Below are 22,697 nucleotides of genomic sequence, written 5' to 3' on the forward strand. Positions count from 1 at the left end.
TTCCAGCTTTAGATGATTTTATGGATTTTAATGGAAGTTGATCAAGTCTTTGCAAATGTCACCCTCATTCAGCAGATTAAGTGGAGAGAGGTGAGGAGGAAACTTCTCCCTACCTATGAGATACAGTACAGTGCATGAGGGACCCTAGGGAGTGCCAAGATGCCTGGTTTCTAATCCAAGACCTGCTTGCTCATAATGATAATAATGGTAGCCCATACTCCATGGTGGGCATGTGGTTTACAAATCAGTTACGTGAAGATATTTGACCCTGGATAAGCTAATTTATTTCTCAAGTTCTCAATAAGGGAATTAAACTACAGGGCCCTGCCAGCTCTAACATCCTACAAAATAATACTACCACATTCAGTGCAGGGAGAAAATAGCATGATATCAAAAAAGTTGAACTAGAAAAAAATTTCCTAGAGATGAGACCAGGCAAAGAGACAGAGAGACTTATCCTACTATTCCATAGTAGTGATAGAGGAGAAATTGTCTGGAAGTAGTAAAGAATAGTACAGTAAAGAATAAAGTACAGTAAAAACGTGGATGTGGGCGTAGGATCCACAGCTGTGCTGTGGAAATAAAAGCAGAAACAATGAAGGGTGATCCTAAAGTAACTTCAGTGACAAATAACTAGACAAGCTGAAATCACTGGCCAATTTTTATCCTTGTCCCCAAGTGGCTGGCAATTACACTGAGAATGGATCCACTCTTCTGGAAACTGAGGTCATTTTTAGATGGCTAAAAATAAGCACATACACTGTCTTTTTTTGGTATCTTACCTAAACAGTTGCTTCTTTAAGGAATCTCACACGTCAAATAAACCCGCATGCCTCCAAGATGGGGGAAAAATGCCCAATGACCCACCAGCCTGGGACGATGATGTCATAAGGAGACCATTCTCTGACTGCCTATGAGCCAGATCAATTTCAAGCTAATGGAGGCACACTTCATCCCTTTCTTAAGCAATCGATAGAATAATTTTGAAAGGAATAGACTGTGCTATTTCTGTAGGGAAATTTTTGTAAATGTGACCTTTAGGTTCAGCTAATGATATAAGAATTCAGATGCGTACCCAAAGCTCATTCAGACATTAACCTGCTAAGTTTACACAACTAAACCTAATAAATCTTACATAGAAGAGTCTTCTACTTTCTCGTTCCACATAAATCTATAAATACAAAGATCTTCTCTCTTTCTATCCTTTCAGTTCCACCAGAAGAAAAATGTCTGAATGGATGGTAAGATTAGACGAGTGTGAAACCTAAAAACAGCTTTAGGCAAAAGCACCAATGGATTTTTGGTTTTAAATGGACTTGCTCCCCAGCAGCATGATAAGCAAAAGGGGAGAGACAGCACTACATGAAAGAATTATGTTGTTTGTTGGGTTTTGCGTATTTTTTTTAAAACTCCTCTTGGCAATGGTCCTGGATCACGGCTTTGGGGAAGTAATGTATCTCCCTGATGAAAAATGAGCTAACAGAGATTCCATTGATACTCCACTCATCAGCTTTGTACACGTACTCAGGTTTTACTCTACACAAGAAATTGAACACAAATTGATTTCCTGATCTTCAAAAATAAAAGAGGGAAAGGGGTGGGGAACAAGGAGTAATTTTGTTCGGATGTATGCTACCATGGTACAGGCAGGATAACATTTCATCCTGACAATGTTAAGCATAGCTACCAACTGTTTTAAATGCATAATTGAGCTTTTCCTTCGTGAATAGAAAGTAATCTTTTGAGGCAGGTTATAAATAAGTCGTCAGAATGCTGCACCAAGTTTCTATATTGGAAAACACCAGTGACTGCTTCATCAGTTAGCATGAAGAAAAGGTCAGGACTGAAATAGCATTTTTGAAAAATAGCTTTCTCCTTTAGTCAATCCTCCCTGATATTACAAGGCAGTCAGTCAATAAACATTTATTGAATGCGTACTATATGCCAGGCTCTAGGTCAAGCACTGGGATTCAAAGAAAGGCAAAAGACAGTCCCTGCCTTCAAGGAGCTTACATCCTAATGGAGAAGACTACATGTACACAAATATGTAAAAATAAGCGATGCAAAAGATAAATAGGAAGTAATCAAAAAGGAAAGGGGCAAAGGAGACCAAGAAGGAGTGGTCAGACAGAATGAGCCGGGTGAGACAGAGCTGCTGTGATGCTAATTAGAAAGAACCCCAACTTGATAAAGACTATCTTAAGCCCAAGGAGGAGTTGACTGAAGAGGAGAAACTTGGGTGTGATCTCGGAGTCTTCAAAGCTGCCCAGCATCAGAGACAAGCTCTTGGTTTGAGGAGCCAGCAACCAGTAAATTCACCACCATGGTGATGAAAGGAGGAAAGAAAATACTGGCTGATGACTGAGATTCTGGAAACCCTCAGGGGAGAATGATACAAAAAGTACCACACAGCCCTAGTCAAGGAGAGGGAGGCCACTAAGTGTAACACAAACACCATTTTCCACTGTCATCCTGTCCTTGGCCTGGTCAGTACCCTTAAAGGTAGCCACTTCTATCAGGTCCCAGACCCACTGAGTGGACCCATGGAGTGACAGATGCCCATGCTTCCTAACCATGAAATGGATGGTTCAAGGAGACCAGGAAAATAAGCCCAGTGAATGCTGAGGCCAGAAAAGCTGTCTCATGAATAACTAGAAACTTTCCACATCTAAAGCCCTGTAGTCAAGAGGAAGCCCTGTACCAGATGGCAGAGGCTAACAGGACCTTTGCCCACTACTGCTTATGGTAGGGAACAGGAAGGGAGGAGCCATGAGGGGAAAGTCTAATACCATTGCTCAGCCTCCGTCCCCTCTGCTGCTGGGAAAGTTAACCTGAGCAGGAGGGAGATCATTTATTTTTACTATTTGGAGGAGGGGACACCAGGGGTGCAGGCTTCAGGCAGAAAAGTGTTTGGAACTTCTGATTCCTCTCTCAAAACTTTTCCACTGTCAACTGGTCTTACCAGAAATTAGAGTAGAGCATCCACTTAGGACAAATCAGTAACAGACAGGCAAACTGTAAGGGGAAGCACCTGAGTAGCACATTACTCAAGCTGGGTCATCCTGGGCAGGCCACCCTCCCAATCCCCCAACCCCAGCCTATCATATTTCCTTCCTGCAGAGGAAAGAACTTAGGCTTGGCCTCTGCAGATGAACTAACAAGGCTACCTTTCCTTTGCCTCCGTTTTGGCTGAACCTTTGACTGTTGCAAAAAAAAAAAAAAAAGTAGCATTCCCTTTAGAAAAGATTTATGAAAAAAAGTCCTATGCTGGATTGTAATAAATTACATATATACATACAAATATATATACATACACATATGCATTTTTTTTAAATCCCACACTAAACCAGTTTTGTTTTGGTCAGCAGCTCATTAAAACTTGTCTGGATAAAATACCTTTGCATTCCAAGTCATTTTTTGTACAAAAACTATAAAAAGCAATAAATTCAGTTTCAAGCAATTAAAAAAATCAGGGGAGCTGGGAGGAGGTACCAAATTTAAGAGAGACTGAGAGAGGGCTCCTGGAAAGGTGAGATTTTTAGCTGGGACTTGAAGGAAGCCAGGAGGCAGAGATGGGGAAGGAGAGCATTCCAGGCATAGGGGACAACCAGGCAAAAAGAGATGAAGTGTCCCGTTGTGTAATTGGGGCTTTTCCTTTTTATAATTTATCCTGCTTTCTTACCCTTAGTAATTTTCACAGCTAAAACTACACTGGCCAGCTTCATTTCCTGGTTCTTGATTTAGGGTTTTCAGAAAGAAAAAAAAAAAAGGCTACTTGGTAGCACTGGGTCTGGAGTCAGTAAGACCCGAGTTCAAATTTGGCTTCAGATACTTACTAGCTGTGTGACTCTATGCAAGAGGCTTAACCTCTGCCTGCCTCAGTTTTCTCACCTGAAAAATAGGGATAGTAGAATCTACCCCAAAAGACTATCATGAAGATCAAATGAGATAAAATCTGCAAAGCACTTAACATAGTATCTGGCACATAGTAAGCACTTAATAAACATCTGTTCCCTTCCTCCTCATCTAAAAAGAATAATTGTCTGTCATGCTCTTCCTTATCTGAGTTGCTTGTTTTTACATTTTACAATTTTCCCCAAAATTTTTACAATTTCCCATTTATCCCAAAAAGATAAAAACAGACACCCTTTTGTTTCCTTATAATTACAATGAAAAATACCTTTAAAAATCATGAGAAGGAATATAAGGGGAAGAATAAATAGTACATTTATGTAGCACCTACTGTATGTAAGGCTTGGTGCTTGGTGCTTTTTACCAATATCATCTCATTTGATCCTCAAAATAACCCTGGGAGGGAGGGGTTACTATGATCTCTATTTTACAATTGGAGAAACTGAGGCAAACAGAGCTAAGTGACTTATGCAAGGTTGTGCAACTAATAAATGTCTGAGGCAGGATTTGACCTCCATTCTTCTTGACTCCACGCCCAATGCTCTAGCCACTGCACCACAAGATTCCAATCAATCTCAGATCTACATTAGGCTCCCAAACACAAAGACTCACACCCTTCCACGACTACCCACACCTCAGGCCTCTTCTTAGATGCTAGGTCTGCTACAAAAAGGAGGACAGTGGGAAGAGACACCTGAGTGGAGATGATCCTGAGCTCTGATAAACTGCTTTTGAACAAACACGACCATATTTAATTCAAAACAAATTCAGTAGGCTGCTGAAACACAAGAACATGAAGATATCATTTTTAGGCTACTTTTTTTTTTTTTTAGTTTTTAATTATCTGTTATGTTCTTCCTTATCTGGGTTGCTTATTTTTGCATTTTTTCCCAAAGAGATAAAAATAGATGTTTGTTTCCTTATAATGAAAAATACTTGAAAATGTTATGAGAATAATTACATCTAGACAATCAGAGCATAGTGCAAAGAAAAATTAGTCACTCAGCCTAAAGGAAATTTACTACATTCTGGCTTTCCTTTCTATTTTCATTTTTGGCTGTTTCTCTTGGAAACTTGTGTTTAATGAACTCTGAATGTATTCCTAATAACGGGTAGCTCTGCCATAACTCATGTTTGATCATAAGAGGACCTAGATGAAAAACTACAGCTAGTTCAGGCCATGTCATTACCATTCATTAATAACAGGAGGAAAAACCCACCTCAGGCAACAGACGGTGACGGTGGATCACTACCATCACCTTTCTATGGTACGCGCGATAATACCTATCTTTGTGCAAACAGGAATTTGAAGTTTCTTAGCCTCATAAAATAGGGACCAATGTTAAGAAAGAAAGAGGAAAAGACTCTTCAACATGGAGACTAATGCAAATTTTATAATCTACTTAAACTGTTTTTACTGATCCAAGATTATTTGATGTTTTTTGAACAGACAGCTTAAATCCAGCATTCCATCTTATTGGGCAAGAAATATCTCCAAACAACATGATATCCATAAATCCTTGTTGAGCAGTCTTATATAAATGCTAAAGTTTCCAATGTCACTAAATGAGCAAGGAAATAGACTTAAGAAACAAGAATAAAGAATAAAGATAGGTAGTACTATATAATCAAGTAACTTTTTTAAATGCACAAAAGAAAACAGAAGGAAATTCAGAATATAGCATAGGGAAGTAGGACAGTTTTGAAAAAACATAGAATTTATTATATACTTTTGAAAAAAGGGAAACTATATAAAATGAAGAGCCACTGTTTGATACAGATTCCTCTTTGTGTTCACTGTGTGTGTGGAAATATGTGTGTCTAAATTCAGAATAAAACAAAACATAATAAGTAAAACAAAAAAAGATAATCAAATGGGAATACACCAGTGGGGGCTCATGAGAATAGTACTATAGAAAATCTCTAAAGCTTCAAGTGTTACCCCTACAACCTTTAGGGTACTTAGCCACCCTCCAGATACCCAAATTGCCAGTGAGAGTGAAAACTGGGAGAGTATCTCTAGAAAGGAGGCTACACTGTCACTGCCTAGCACATATCAAGTACTTAACAAATGCTTACTGATTGACTGAAATTAACCTAAATTAAAGCACTTCCAAAAGTTCATTTGGCCAGCAAGGCTTCATCAAAGGTCAAAAGAGAAAGCCAAATCTTTCACTTATCTGAACTAGTATCTTGGTCAAGTAAATCTCAGTGTGCCTTTCAGTTGCTTCACCAGCATCAAAGGGAAGAAAAAGTAATGAGGAATCTGTTTTAACAGACTATGAATATCTGTTATTGGACATTGTTGGGTTTTTTCCCCAAATGAGAAGGGGGGAGAGAAAGAAAGAAAAATTAATCCTTGTTAATTGTGTAGGGGGGTTTGCAGTGTAGGTGCTGCTTTGTTTTTGCCCACGTAGGTTATGTATGTCCACATGTCCTCCTTCCCCCATCTTTCTCTAAGAGAGACTTTGATTCCTGTCAGGAGGGGATTGTAGAAGGTTGAGGCCAGAAGCTGGCCATCTTGATCTCAAAGAAAGGGGTACACTGGGCTAGAGTTATAACTGTTACTATTATTAGTCAAAGGGAAGTAGTTTTCAGGTTCAAGTTATAGCTCCTGATCATCGCTCCTTACTGAGGAAAGAGTGACCCAAGCTCTGTATCCAAGATGTGACCCACTTCCCACCAAATACCAGTTCTATAATTAGCTCTATATCCAAAGATTTGACCCCCTCCCCACCAAATGCCAGGCCTACAATTAACTCGTATAGCAAACGATCCCATTTATCCAAGTCAATGGCAAAAGAGAAATCAGAAAAAGTATATATGGTGTATAGATATGTACATATGTGTGTATATATATATATATGTACCACATATACTATGTATAAACTATATATATACATACTTATGTGTGTATGTATATGTATATATTATATACACATACACCTATATGTGTTTGTGTACATATATATGTATGTGTGTGTGTGCGTGTATGTGCTGTGTGTATATGTATGTATGTCTTGGAGGACACACACCAGACAATAGAGTGAAGGAGCTCTCCTCTTTGGAGCAAGACAGATCAGCTCAACCAAGAGAGTTCAGATCTTACCAAAGAGGAAATTTCCCAAAATCTCTAGTGTGGTAAACTGGAGATAAGAACATGAGAGTTACAGCCAGTACCTCTACATGTTGGCTTCCTCCCAGAGTCTTTCTGTCCCTTCAGGTACCTAAATAGAAGTTGGAATGGCATGTCTTCCCTCTCATAGCTAGAAGTCAAAAGAACCTGGACCTCTCATCTCTCCAGCCTTCACAACTCTGCCCAGCCCTCATTCAGGAACAGGGCATTGAGTAATCCATGTCCGCCACTGAGAAGATAGTCCCGTACAACTTGCCCTTTGAGTCAAGGATGACCATTAAAAAAAAGAAAATTTAATTAAAAAAGGAAAATTTATTACATTAAACACAATTCACAACGAACTCAGTAGAATGGAGCCATTGATAAGCACCTTCAGAAGAGCATAATTCAAAATAATAGTGAAAGAAACTGATATAGGCAAAGTTAATGGGCAAAGGGGAATTTCAGCCTTTCCAAATGATAGGTTTGACATGCATTTCCATAATGTGCAGTGTTAATAATGCTAAAAATCGTACCCTTTAAAATAGGACATAGTTTTCAAGGGCAGCTAGGGGGCACAGTAGAGAGAGTCTTCATGGCTTCAAATCTGGCCTCAGACACTTACTAGCTGTGTGACCCTGGGCAAGTCCCACTGTTTGCCTCAGTTTCCTCATCTGTAAAATGAGCTGGGAAGGAAATGGCAAACCTCTCCAGTATCTTTTCCAGGAAAGTTCTAAATGGGGTCATAAAGACACTGAACCACAAAAGATAGCTCTCAGTATATAATTCATCTGTAGGAATTAAAACTACATTAAGAAGAATTTTCTTTCCTTTTCCACAGAGATTAATCAATCAACAAGTATTTATTAAGGACCCACAAGGGCAACTTGGTGGTGCACTAGATAGAGCAACAGCCCCGAAGTCAGGAGGACCTGAGATCGAATCTGGCCTCAGATACTTACTAGCTGTGTGACCCTGGGCAAGTCAATCCTGATTGCTACACACACACACACACACACACACACACACACACACACACACACACACACACACACACACACACACACACACACGTAGGCACTGTGCTAAGTCCCGGGGACACAGAGATGAAAATGAAACAGTTCCTCATCCAATGAACTTACACAGAGAAACAATATGCACATGTTTACATACACACACACACACACACACACACACACACACACACACACACGCATTCACAAATGCAAAATAAAGGGAAATCTGAGAGGAGATACTAACATGTGAGTCATCAGGAAAGGGCTTAAATAGGAGAGACAGGAGGTGGCATTTGAACTGAGCAAACATTGAAGGAAAATGGGAATTTTTAAGAGACGGAAGTGAGGAGGGAGTGCATTTCAGACATGGGAAACAACCTATACAAAGGCATGGAGATGGGAAGTGGATTATCATGCATGATGAACAGTAAGAAAACCAGCCTGGCTGACCTGTAGAGTGCATGGAGGAAGTCTGCTGTAGCCAGGCCATATAGTGCTTTAAATATTAAACAAATGAGTTCATATTTGATCATGGGGAGACACTGGAGTTTATCAAGAAGGACTGGACTGGAGACTTGAGGCTGGGACACCAAACAGGAGACTATTGAAATCATAGACCCAGAGGTGAGGAAGCACAGAGAACAGTGAAAAAGTCACATAAAAATGGAAAATGAACGCTTCTTATTAAAAGAATGTCAGAATCTCACCGACCTAAGATGGATCATCTCCCAATTCTTTGGTTTAGAAACAAAATACAACCAAACCAGTCATCAGAAGGTGTGTTTCTCAAAACTGCTACAAGAAACTGAAAACTTCCATCAGGTACATAAAAAAGTCACTCAAGAAATCTTATTTTAAGTTATAAGAACCATGTGAATAAAGTTCCTATAAAAAAAAACAATAAGACCACCTAACATTTCACTTTCACTGACATTTCACATTCACCACTTAGTGATCCCTCACTTCAAGCCTACAATTTAGATAGAGCCCATATTCTTGACCAGGGGTGGGGAACCTGAGGCATTTGTTCTATGAAGTTTGAATTCAGTCAAAGAGCTGAGGGTCAGAGAGTCAGATAAGTCTGGGAACGTGACTACTTCCCAAAGTCACATCCCCTTAGCTACTAAGTGGTATCCCAGTTCTTTGGAGGCCAAATCTCCTACTGTTTCCATTCTGCTGCCCTATTTGCTCTTACCTCAGACAACACCACTCATGTCTAGAGTCATGAAGAACAAAAGTTATATTTATAACTTTGATTGGCATTTCTTTTGTTAAAGAAAGTGAGTAATAAGAAAACAATGTACCAGACACCCATACTGAGAGGACAAGGTCGAGAACTTCCTTTTGGGGAGAGCTGGTTCCTTTGGCACACCAGCATGAAAGCTCCCGTGGAAAAATCCTAAAGAATGAAAACTTCCAAACGGCTGCGTGACCCTCCTTGGCCTCTTGTCAAAGGCAATAAATTGTTTAAAAGGAGGGAAAATGTTTAAGCAATGGGTGTCCCCAAGATAAATAATGTTAAAAGGGCCCCAATGCAATATCAGATCACCAGATGCAAACATGCTTTCTGCATTCACATCATAAATCACTTCTCAGGGCAAACGCAGTCTCCAGTTCCTAGTTAATCATTTGGCTATTACAAACAGTCTAAATGAGAATTTTCCCAAGCTTTGGGGAAACAGCTTGTGCTTCCATTGGGGGATCTCCTTGTCCTTAGAGCTCCCAAGCTCTCCCTTCATTGGCCTTATGTTCACATTCATGATTAATCTTGTCTCCAACCAACTAGTTTCTTATATTTAGTGAAAAGAAAAGAGAAAACAATGTACAATATTGCTATAGAGAAACCATGGAGATCACCTAGTCCATTAAGGAGTTAACTCAAGCACAGAAAAGCAAAATTAATCACCGAAGTTCACATAGTTGGTTAGTACACGAGTCAAGACCATAACCCAAGTTTCCCAGTACCTAATCCAATGGTCTGAAGCCCACAGGCACTGGGGGAATCTTTTTTTGAGGTGAAGTAATGCAATCTAACCAGCTGTAGCCACAAATTGAATTATAGTCCTTCCCAAGGAGCTAGGCCCCTTACTGGGAGACATGTGGTCTGTCTCCTTGCTAAGTTGGAATAATTGGTTGATCCTTTGGTCCCCATGATGAGGATGGGGGAAATGGAATTGTATCAAAAATAGCTGGAAAATACATCAATTCAGGAGGCTAGATAAGGCAATCAGTTCTCTTTCCTTTAGGCAACTAGTTCACCCATACTGATCTACTAATATCCCATCTCCTGAACCTATACCTTTGAATTGGCTGTACCCAATGCCACTCCTTCCCAGTCTCCACCGCTTTACTCTTTGGTTCCCTAAAAACTCCAATTCAAGCACTATAAAGGGCAGCTAGGTAGGGCATAGTAGATAGAGTTCCAGGCCTGGAATAAGGAGGACCTCAGTTGAAATGCAACCTGAGATGCTTCCTAGCTGTGTCATTTAACTCTGTCTCAGTTTCTTCATCTGTAAAAGGAGCTGGAGAAGGAAATGGCAAACCACTCCAGTATTTTTGCCAAGAAAACCCCAAATGGGATCACAGATATGACTGAAATGACAACCTGTACAGAAGACCCAGCTTATTCCACTCTAGAGGAGGCAGAGAACTTTCATCTCTAAGATTACCTTAGATCTAATTTGTCTTATACCTATAAGTTGCCTCTTCCGATACAATATAAGCTCCTTGAGGGCAGGTTGCACCCCCCTACCACCACTTCTCACATTACCCAACCCACAGCAGATATTCAGACAGTAAATAAACAGTTATTAAGCATATACTTTGTGCCAAGAACTGTGTGCCAAGTGCTTGGATTTTTAAAAAAAAATAAACATGGTTCTTACCTGAAGACAGCCCACTTCCTAATGGAGAAAATATGCAAAATAATTGTAAATCCATAATATATATACACTGAAAACATAAGGTAATCTCAGAGAGAAGGTACTGAGGCAGGAGAGAAGACTGGGAAAGGCCTCCAGCAGAAAGTAGGCTTTGGGCTTAGTCTTGAAAAAAGATAGGAAAGCCAGCAAAAGAATGATGATGAGGATGATGATGGTGATGATGATGATGATGACGATGATAATGATGATAGTTAACATTCATATAGCACTTAATATTTGCCAGACACTGTGCTTAGCACTTTACAATTATTATCTCAGTTGATCCTCACAACAACCCTAGAAGGTAGGTGCTATTATTATTCCCATTTTATAAGTGAGAAAACTGAGGCAAACCAAAGGTAGAGATGAAGAGTGAGTGTGGATGACAGTCAATGAAAATGCATAGGGTCCAAAGATCGAATGTGATGTTAGAAGCAAGTAGGGTAAGGTCATAGAGTTGGGTGTAAGTGTTGAGTGAGTAAGTAATTGAGTGTAACAAGACTGACGAGTTAGGGTCTAGGTTACAAAGACTTTTAAATGTTGAAGAAAAGATATTATATTTGATCCTAGAGATAAAAGGGAGCTAATGGAAACTATTTAATGGGAACAGTGGGGAGATGGTAGGATCACAACTGTGCTTCAGAAAAATCATTTTGTCTGAGTTGAAGATGGATTGGAGCATGTAGAGACTTGAAATGGGGAGACCAGCCAAACACTTTTGCAGTAATCCAGGAAAGAGTTGAGAAGGGCTTATTCAAAGATGTGTGAGGAGAAAGAAGGGGATGAAGAGAGAAGTTGGATGGTGATGTTGGCTCAATATGTGAAGTCAAGGATAACACCAAGATTTAAAGTCTAGGTGCCTGAGAGGATGGTGGCATCCTTGACAGTAATAGTAAGGTTAGGAAGAAGGGAGGGTTTGTAGGAAAGGTAAGGAGTTCTGTTTTGTACATATTGAGTTTGGGATATCTACAGGACATCCCATTTGAGATGTCCAAGAGGGAGGTGGTGATGTGGGACTGAAAATGAGTAAAGAGATTAGGGCTGGATATCTAGACCTGGGCATCATCTACAGAGAAAGATAGTTGAATAATTAGAGGCCGGTGAGAATACGAAACAAGAAGGTATAAGGGGAAAAGAGAAGAGAACAACAGGACAGAGTCATAGGAGACAACTACATTTAAGTGGTATGACCTAGATGGAGATCCACCGAAGGAGACAGAGGAGGAGTAAGGCCAGAAGCAGTATCCAGGATCCTGGGCTGGCAAAAGGTGGCTGGGAAGACTCTGGGGCAAACACTGGGATCTCCAAAGAGCAGATGGATCTTATGCTGGGAAGACCTTAGAAAGAAGAGAGATGGGTATCCAGGATCTTAGCTGGGGCAGGATCCTAGGAAAGGTCCTTAGGGAAAGTCTGAAGAACTGAGAAAGTCCAAGGATAAAGATTTTTAAAAAATAGTGGCCTGGAGCCAGGGGGATCTAGGAAAGGCAACAGGAAGGCCCTAGGACTAAGATAAACATGAAGTAAGGCTTTTGCAGGTTGCTCAAAAGGCGTGGGAATGATAAATAGATGAATGGAAGGGGGAAGCATCTATTGATGCCTACTATGTGCAGAACACAATGCTAAGCCCAGAGATTACAAATGGAACAGTCAGACTGTTCCTACTCTCAGGAAGCTATATCCTAATGGGAGAGGCAATACATACTGAAAGATTCAACAGCAAGTCAGATAGAAAGACCCCATGGTGCTTAGGGTGCAGAAGCAAAGCAGATGGTAATGGTTCTTCTTGACTCACATCTCCACTGATAAAATTACATCCGTTTCTGACATTAAACCTTTGGTGGTGCCAAGGCCTTTGGCAGTGAGAACTTCCTCTTCCAGCTCTTCAGTAGCTGTGAGTGCAGCCTTCTCAGAAACAGTTGCCAGCACTGTTCTGCCCAGGAACTGCTTCCAAGGATGATGGATTTAGGGGCTGAGAGAGAAGCTCACCTAGAGGTCTTAGTGCTGTTCTTGGTAGCAGTGGTTCAGCAGCTGATGGCTACTAAATCTCACTGTTTCTACCTCTTGAATCCAATTCGTCACTCCTGCTCCTGCCATCTATGTTCAGGCTCTAATTACCTCTTGCCTAGATTATGGTGACAGCCATCTAATTGGGCCACCCACTTCAAGTCCCTCACCACTCTAATACTTGCCAAAATCACTTTCTTTGTTCCCTCTAGGATAAAATATAAACTCCTCTGATTAGTTTTGAAAGCCTTCCCAACCTGGCCCCAACCTGTCTTTCCAAACTCTTCACATACACTCTGCATTCCAGTCAAAGGATCCTCTGATCCTCCTTGGGGAGTCCCTCTCTTCTTTCAAGACACAGCTCAAGCATCATTTTCTCAATGAATCCTTCCTGCCCCTCCAATGGCTAGCATTTTCCCTCCCAAACTACCCTGGACTTAAATTACTTTGTATTTATTAATTTTAACTCTATGTTATATATACTTCCATATGGAGCACCCTACGATTCTACCTGGCACAAAGTAGGTACTTAATAAAGACTTGTTGACTGATTTGCCCTGCCTCTCTGTGACCTCTCTGACCTCTCTGACCTCACTCCCCATATCTTGCTTTTTCTCTGGAAATAATAATTAAATCATGGCTACTGAAAAAAACCATGCCAATCTACTCACCCTGTGGCTCGATTCACAAAACTCTCTTTGCTAGCCACCATTCACCTATGGTTATTGTAATCCATACCCTCCATTTAGAAAGTAAAGTGCCTTACAAGCAGGGACTGTCTCATTTCTATCTTTGAATCACAAGTTCCTACTACAGGGCTTGGCACATAAGAGGCATTTCACCAATGCTTGTTGATGTAGGCTTGGTCACCGTGAGTAGGGGAGGGAGTCAGGACAAGGGAATAGCTCCTACAACGTATCACTGTAGCTCTTGAGCCCTCACTAGTGTGATCATGTTCACATAAAATCAGTCACCATGACACCATTAACTTCTAACCATAAAACACTTACCAAATGATAAGACAAAAGGAAAAATATAACATTTACTCATCAGTAGAGAAAATCAGGAGTAATCCTAACATTTAATCATCAGTACACAAATCACGGCATTTAATCAATAGAAAACAAAGACATAATCAGACATCATAGTTACCCAATAGAAGACCAGAGACAGAAAAAAATCCTCCATGCACGGGACCTGGGTCATAGTCTCTCACCAATACATACAATACCCATGGAGGAAAAGGGATATACACCTACAGAAAATTAGTAGGGAGACAAGAAAGTGGGGAAACCCATGTACCCAGCCCAACTCACAACTCTGGACTAAACGTGTGGATGTACTTGGCCCCTTCATAATCAATCTGTACCACACAAAACCATTCACTACTGGATGTTCTCCTTTGGGTCACCAACATTCTCCTGCTTGACAAAGCTATTCCTCTCCTTCTCTACAAAGCAATAATAAGCTCTTTTAATTCCCAGCCACCCTTGCTAGGGTGCTGAAGAAAGTGTTACACTCTTTCAGTGGCAAGAAGTTCCCTTATACCACAGAACTGCCAAGTTCATCAGATAAGCAAAGAGCAGGGCATTCTGCTTTGACCTATCCACTCATCTTACTGAACAGTTCACAATAAAATAGATGTAAACACTGTCTTTCTCTGTTTCTCTCTCCTTAAGGAAAAAAGAAGAAGGAAGGGGAAGGCAACACAACCACCCCAAAAGATTTTCCATCTCTCAGGCTTCAGACAGTACCGGAGAACAAGATCAATAATAGCTCTTCACCCAGGTGCAGGACTCAGTTCTCAGTCAATGAAGTCTACTCTGGACTTTTCCCAGCTAAACAGCAAGGTCCTAGCTAAGCAGCTGGAGCATCATCTGTCTCAGCTAGAAGCTTTCTGTTTGCTTTCCATTTTCTGGCAACTCCTCTGTGTTCAGTTCAGTTTACTGTTCCTTCTTGTCAGATGGCATGGCACATAGCATTGGACTGGGGAATCAGGAAACCCTGAGATCAAGTCCTGTCTCAGACACTTACTAGCTGTGTGACCTTGGACAAGTCACTTAAATCTGACTGACTCAGTTTCCTCATCTAGAAAATGAGAATAAGAATACTACCCACTCCTCCCAGGGTTGCTGTGAGGATCAAGTAAGATAGAATTTGTAAAGTACTTTGCAAACCTTAAAACACTACATAAATGCTAGCTATCATTATTAGCATTACTACAGAAAATAAAATAAAAGAGACACTACATTTCACATAGTACATGCTTCCATACAATATGAATAAAACTGTAGTATGCCTAAAAAAACCTTAGGAAACAGGGTAGAAAGTTATAAGTACTCCAAAGAATATAACTGTAAAGTAACTCTAATATTTACTAAATTCCTAGTGTGTGTCAGGAACTCTTTGAGGAGTGGGGGAGATAGGGCAATTTATAAATGCAAAAGTGGGAAAGTCCCTGCCCTCAGAGATCTTACATTCTACTTGAGGATAAACCATTTACATAAGTAAATAGAGGAAAGACATAAATGAAATTATGACAAAGCAATAGAAGAGAAGAAGAAAGGGGTGAGAGAGTCAGGAAAGGCCTCAGGAAGGAAGGGACATGAGCTGAGTCTAGATGGGAGTTAGAGATTCTGAGAAGCAGAAATGAGGAGAGAGTATTCCAGGCATGAAGGATGTAGCCTCTGCAAAGGTAGAGAAGAAGGCAGAAGATCATGTGTAGGAAGGAATGCAAGGGCCAGTCTGCCACTGAGTAATGTGTAAACACCCTGGAAAGATAGTCTGGAATAAGATTATGAAGGATTTAAATGCCAAAGAGAGGCACGAAGAAAGCATTTAACCTGGGAACGGAGAAAAGAGGGGATGAATTCTTCAAGGATACCAAGAACAGCTCCGAATGATAAAACATATTAACAGAAGTGGTCTACAACAAAATGTGTATCCTGGGGAGAGTAAAGACGTATAAATAAATAAAATTAATTAACAACTGTTAATGGATTGATTGTTCCTAAGACCCTATTTAGCCCTCTGATAATAAAGGCCAAGATTTATAATATTCCAGTTGTTAATTTAATATTATCCCTACTAGAGATGGCTAATCAGCTAAATATTTTTATTCCTCTGGGAAGAACAATTACTGTAACCATAGGATGAGTTCCTACAAATGAAGCTTAAAATAATACAGATCTAATTATTTATAAATCACCCAAAGTTGGGGTTTTCTGAATTTTATTTTTGTCCCAGACTTAGTATTTTACTGTTATAGGGAATTCCTGCTGAGGACACAGAGTAACATCCACAATGAAATTCAGAGTTTCAGAAAGTTGCCTGGACAAAGAATTGGAAATTGAGGGGATGTCCATCAATCAGGGAATGGCTGAATAAGTTGTGGTATATGAATGTGAAGAAATACTATTGTTCCATAAGAAATGATGAGTGGGCAGATTTCAGAAAAACCTGGAAAGATTTATATGAACTGATGCTGAGTGAAATGAGCAGAACCAGGAAAATGTTGTACACAGTAACAGCTACATTGTGCGATGGATCAACTTTGATAGACTTAGCTCTTTCCATTAATGCAATGATCTAAGACAACCCCAAAAGACTCATGATGGAAAATGCTATCCACATCCCAAGAAAGAACTAAGGAGTCTGAATACAGATCAAAGTCTAGTATTCTCTCTGTCTCTGTCTCTGTCTCTGTCTCTCTGTCTCTGTCTCTGTCTCTGTCTCTGTCTCTCTCTGTCTCTGTCTCTCTGTCTCTCTGTCTCTCTGTCTCTCTGTCTCTCTCTCTCTCTCTCTCTCTCTCTCTTTGTCTTTCTTGTGGTTTTTGCCTTTTGTTCTGATTCTGTTTTTTTTGTTTTGTTTTGTTTTTTCTTTCTCAAAGTTTTTTTCTTTTTTGTTCTGATTCTTATTTCACAAGATGACTCATGTGGAAATATTTAATATGACTGTACATGTATAGCCTATATCAGACTATATGCCATTTAGGAGAAGCGGAAAGAAAGGGAAAATTTAGAACTCAAAATCTAATAAAAGTGAATGTTGAAAACTAAAACTTCATTAATTTTAAAAGAAGAAAGTTGCCTAGAAAGTTTAGACTTTTAAAAAATGGGGCAGGGGGAGTTGTCTGGGGCAATGAGTGGTCAAGAAAGTTGTCCAGCATCCCACACAAAGTACATGAGAGAGGATTTAAACCCAGGTCTTCATGAATCCACTCTGAATCTCTACGCATTAGGTGTCTCTCCTCTTTCTCTCCTCTCCTCTCACTCTACCCCCTGCTTTACTCACTCTCCCTTCTCCTCCAAAGAATAACAATATGGGAAATTATATTAAAATCTGGGAGAATAAGGGTATAGATTTCAGCACATCCCCAAAATCTGTGCTGAGAAACATTAGGGTTTATTAAGAAGACAGTATTAAGTTTTCCATCTGCCAACAGTATTGCCATTCAGACTAATAAAGCGAACACTAATGGAATGGCTATTACCAATCACACAAGTTATGGGATTTGACAGTATTCCCTTGCTGGGGAAGAGGAGTTTCATATTAATCATTACAGTGACAAAATTAGTAGCGAGATGGAGGGTGTGCTGACAAGGTTTAATAAGAAAATAGCTACATCAGTGGTAGCTCAGTTTCCATCTGGAAACAAATTCCAATCCTGCATTTATAGTAAAAGAGACTCACATAAAATAAATCATGGGAAGAGAAGTTTAAAAAAAAAAAACTTTCCAGTTACTCAAAAAAAAGACTAAATCAGGGCATCTGATCGTTAGATGTACAAATAAATTCCAAAATTTCCTGTTAGGAGTATAAAAATTATTATAAATGTCTGTAGTGGTTAGTCAGATTCATCATTTCTATTATTGAATCTCCAAATAAAGATCCTTGTCCTGACTCAGCTAAGATTAGATTAGTGCCAACTGTTCCTTCTCATGCACCAAATAATAAATAAAGTTGTCAAAAACCCAATTTAGAAGTCTTAATTTAGCTTAATTAATGGCTGGATTTGTGCTCCTGTGAAAGGAGTTGACTCTTTGAAACAAAAAAGGTCTAGATGAGTTAACACCTGCTTGATCCTTTGAAAAGCTTTGTTAAATCTAGTCTCTCCTAGACATATAGTTCAAGATTGTGAGGGAGGCAAAAATGATTTGGGAAGAAAAGGGAAGGGAAATTTAAAACAAGGAAATGAATTTTGCATGAGAAAACCTATTTGCCAACAGCTATTGTACTAGCTGAAAATGACTGGGGAAGGAATGAATTATTATCCCCCTCCCATTCTTTCCAAAGAGCTAGTGGGCACAATGACTGTTAATGATAATGATACTGCCAAGGAAAGCTAAGGAGGCTGATTGAACCAATCAATCAACAAATATTTGATTGTCTACCATGTACCTGATTTTAAATAAAATCTCCAACACTTCCTAGCTATGTGACCCAGGGCAAGTCATATTCCCTTTGTTTGCCTCAGTTTCCTCAATTGTAAAATGAGGATAATAATAGTAGTAGCTACCTCCTAGGGCTGTTGTGAGGAACAAATGAAATATTTACCAAGCCCTTAACATGGTCCCTGGCACACAGTAGGCAGTATATAAATGCTAGAGAGTGTTAGTTACTACCAAGCACTAGACTAGATTTAGGGCAGTTGGCATAAGTGCAATGGATAGAGTGTTGGTCCATGAGTCAGGAAAACATCTTCCTGAGTTCAAATCTGCTCTCAGACACTTTGTAGTTGTGTGACTCTGAGCAAGTTACTTAACTCTGTTTTCCTCAGTTTCCTCATCTGTAAAATGAGCTGGAGAAGGACATGGAAAACCCCTCCAGTGTCTTTGCCAAGAAAACCTCAAATGGGGTCACAAAAAAGTCAGATACAACTCAAATAACTGAACAACCACAGACTAGGTTCTGTAGATTCAAGGACAATCTCATAGGTTCAATTCAATATTAAAATAAAATGATCCACTTAGGACATTCAACAGTTAAAGGAAAGAGGTTTACGTACTCATGGTGAGGGAAGGACATTCATCAAAACTATGCAGTGAGGACATTCCAATTTGGTTCAGCTAACAAAGCTTGCCTACCCATGGTAATCTACAAGTCAAGCCTCAGAAGGTGTCTGTTTTGTACCTGGGCAGCCAAGAAGTGATCTCAAAGGCATGGGGATCAGAGATGGAGTATCTTGTATGAGTACAAAGAGATTGGAAGTTTGAGACGAGAATAATGTCCAATGAGGTTAGAAAAATAGGCTTGGGCCAGATTGTGCTGAGCTTGAAAAATTAAACAGAGTTTTTTCCTTTATCCTAGGGAAAAGAGAAAGCCAGTGACATTGATAAATTAGGGGAGTGACATGGTCAGATCCGAGTTTGAGGAAAATTACAACAGGGTAATATTTGCAGCAGATGGACAAGAATGCTAAGAGATGAGGCAGGAAGACCAATTAGTCCACTGTTGCGAAATGTAATGAAAGCCTGAACTGAGGTGGTAGTTCAAAGCAAATGACAATAATGAGACAACATATCAAAACTTTTGGGATGCTGCCAAAGCAGTCCTGAGGGGAAATTTTATATCTTTAAATACTTTCCTCAACAAAAAAAAAGAGAAAGAACTATTCATGAATTGGGCAGGTAATAAAAGAAAAAACTAAAGAACCAACAAATTTCAAAACACCAGCTATGCATCAAAATTGACATTTCGAAAATCAGTTAGAGAGTATAATCCCAGACAAAATAAAAGCAAAAATAACTCTAGTAAAAAAAGTAATCCGGGAAACTACATTTTTGCTAAAAGGTACCATCGACAATGAAGTAATATCAAAAATTTTTATAGAAAGTTTCTCTGATAAAGACCTCATTTCTCAAACAGATATTGAGTATGGAACTAAGTCAAATTAGTTTTGGAAGAGAGTTATTTTCCAATTGATAGTTAAAGGAAATGAACAGGTAATTTCAGAAGAAATCAAAGCTATCTATATTCAAATAAAATGCTCTAAATCACTACTGATTAGAGAAATGCAAATTAAAACACCCCCTCCCATCTATCAGACTGGCAAACATGACAGAAAAGGAAAATGGCAAATGCTGGTGGGGATGTGGAAAAATAGGGACATGAATGCACTGTTGGTGAAGTTGTGAACTACTTCAACCATTTTGGAGAACAATTTGGAACTATGCCCAAAGTACTATTAAAATATGCATACCCTTTGACCTAGCAATAGTACTACTAGGTCCCTGGAGGAAGATGCTACTATTACCTCCATTTTACAGTTTAGGAAACTGAGGCAAACAGGTTAAGTGATTTGCCCAGGCTCACACAATTAGTAAGTGACCATGACTAGATTTGAATTCAGGTCTTCCTAACTCCAGGCTTCCCTCTATGCTCTTGACCAAATATAATTCTCAATTTCAAATAAAAAAAACTTAAAAAGCATAAGAATAGAGCTTTCCTTAATATGACAAATATTAGCTATCTAAAAGTAGAGACAACATTATATTTAATGAAAATAAAAATAAAGGTTTTCCAATAAAATTAGAGGTAAAGCAAGGATTTTCATTATCACTATTACTTATTGACATTTAGCTGCAGGAAAAAAGACAAGAAAAAATGAGGGAATAAATACAGACAAAAAGGAAGCAAAATTATCACTGCAGAATATATATAAAATAGTAATATCATATATTGAATTTATATATATATACAAACACATTCACGCCATGGGGTCACCAAGAGTTGAACACAACTGAACAATTGAACAAAATATACAAATATATATATGAATACATACACAGATATATGCACACACATATAAAATATGGTCTACTTACAGAACCCTAAAGGAAGGGCCAGCCTATGCCTGTTTTTGTATTGCTTGCTAAGCTAAAAATGATTTTTAGGTTTGAAAATGTGAAGACTATTCTTAACTTGCAGGCCAAGCTAGATTTGGTCCTCTGGTCACTGTTTGCCGAGCCCTGCCCAAAAAGTCACTAAAACAAATTAATTGAAATAATTGCTTTAGCAAAGCAGCTGGATGTCAATCCGGCTGTCCATACATATCATCAGCATTTCTGTACACAACAAAATGCAAAAGGAAGAGATTGAAAAAAGAAATTTCTTTTGAAATAACAAGAGATTATATAAAATATTTAGAAGACTACCTACCAAGGCACACATGGGAATTATATGAATAAATAAATAAAGCAAATACTCTTCACAGAAAGACATGCATAAAAAAGGAGGGGAGATCACAACTGTTCGCGGCTGCTCCATTCCAACACAGTCAAAATGGCAATAATATCTAAATTAATCTACTTCATGCCATACCACTCAAACTACAAAAGGATTATTTTATAGACCTAGAAAAATAATAATAAATTCATATGGAAGAACAAATGGTCAGGATTCAAGAGAAATAATGTGTGTGTGTTCATCCTTCGTTGCCAAAGAAGACCATGCCGTCAGAGAAATGATGACATGACTTGCACTTGACTTTGTTTTGAGTGAGGGAGGGCTGTGCAGGTCACCAGCCTCACTTCTCCTCCAGAGTCATCTGAATCCAGTGACCAGATATTCATCAGGATGACTGGACATGACCCAGGACGAGGCAATTGGGGTTAAGTGACTTGCCAAAGGTCACACAACTAGTGAGTGACATGTGTCTGAGGTGAGATTTGAACTCAGGTCCTCCTGACTCCTGCACTGGTGCTCTATCCATTGCACCACCCAGCTGCAAAAAGTGGGAAGGAAGGGAGCTTGCCAGTACCAGATCTCAGGCTACATTACAATGTAAAAATAATCATCAAAACAATTTAGCACCAGTTAAAGGAGAGGATGATCTGTAGGAAAGATTAGATATAAGGAGGTAAACAAACCAAGTAACCTAATGTTTGGTGAGTTACAAATTCCCAAGATATTTGGAGTAAGAACTTGACAAATTATTTGACAAAATTACTGAGAAACCTGGAAAGCAGTTTGGCAAAAATTAGGTTTAGACCAACGTATCACACCACGTACCATAATAAGCACCAAATGGATGCATTAATTCACTATAAAAGGTCATACACACACCAGTGTTAGCTCCTTGACTTACACAGTACCCTAATACTTAGCACAGTGACTGGGACCCAGTTGGTGCTTAATGTTTATTGATTATCGATTGACTGATTGATTTTGTGTCCTCGGGGAAAACTGCAAAATACCTTGTACATAATAGGAGCTTACTAAATGTTTCGTAGAAAGAAAGCTATTTGGTTTGTGTTCCCAATTTTATTTAGATTTTGCCTCATGTATACTTTCAGCCTTTTCTGCCACTGAGTTGTTTATCAGGAAAGTAAAACCTCCCTTTTAAGAAAGGTATCTATCATCCTAAATTGGAGAATTAGTTAATTTGTGGAAACGTTTGCTCACGTACACACTCAAGGTGATAAGGTTCTTGACCAACATTCACAAAAGAAATCAGATTAGTCTATTGGTACATAGAGTTCATTCATTTAATATTTACTGGCAATTTGATAACCAAAGAAATCAGCCATTAACACACTGGTTACAACCTGTCTGACAGATTCTGGGCACTTGCCTCTCTTACTGCATTTTTTTCACATGTTAAGTGAGAAAGTGTGATGGTTTCTCTGGTGCTGAAGTTTCTTTTCTTTAACAAAGTCACTCAAGTCTGGCAGTTGTTTGGGAACTACATTACCAAATGTCAACAGAGAGGCACGTTCAACTTTTTAG

At 39.2% G+C, this 22,697-nt stretch overlaps 1 protein-coding gene and 1 pseudogene across 3 annotated transcripts in view; one reads left to right on the forward strand and one right to left on the reverse strand.

The window, feature by feature from the left end:
- The window catches only part of FRAS1 (Fraser extracellular matrix complex subunit 1), a 469,972-nt gene that overhangs the window by 412,697 nt on the left and 34,578 nt on the right, over window positions 1-22,697 (reverse strand). The gene's annotated exons all lie outside the window — the stretch shown is intronic.
- On the forward strand, window positions 2,133-2,749 carry LOC140513699 (small ribosomal subunit protein uS7m pseudogene; annotated as a pseudogene).

Source organism: Notamacropus eugenii, chromosome 7 (genome assembly GCF_028372415.1).
Source record: "Notamacropus eugenii isolate mMacEug1 chromosome 7, mMacEug1.pri_v2, whole genome shotgun sequence".
NCBI classification, from domain to species: domain Eukaryota; kingdom Metazoa; phylum Chordata; class Mammalia; order Diprotodontia; family Macropodidae; genus Notamacropus; species Notamacropus eugenii.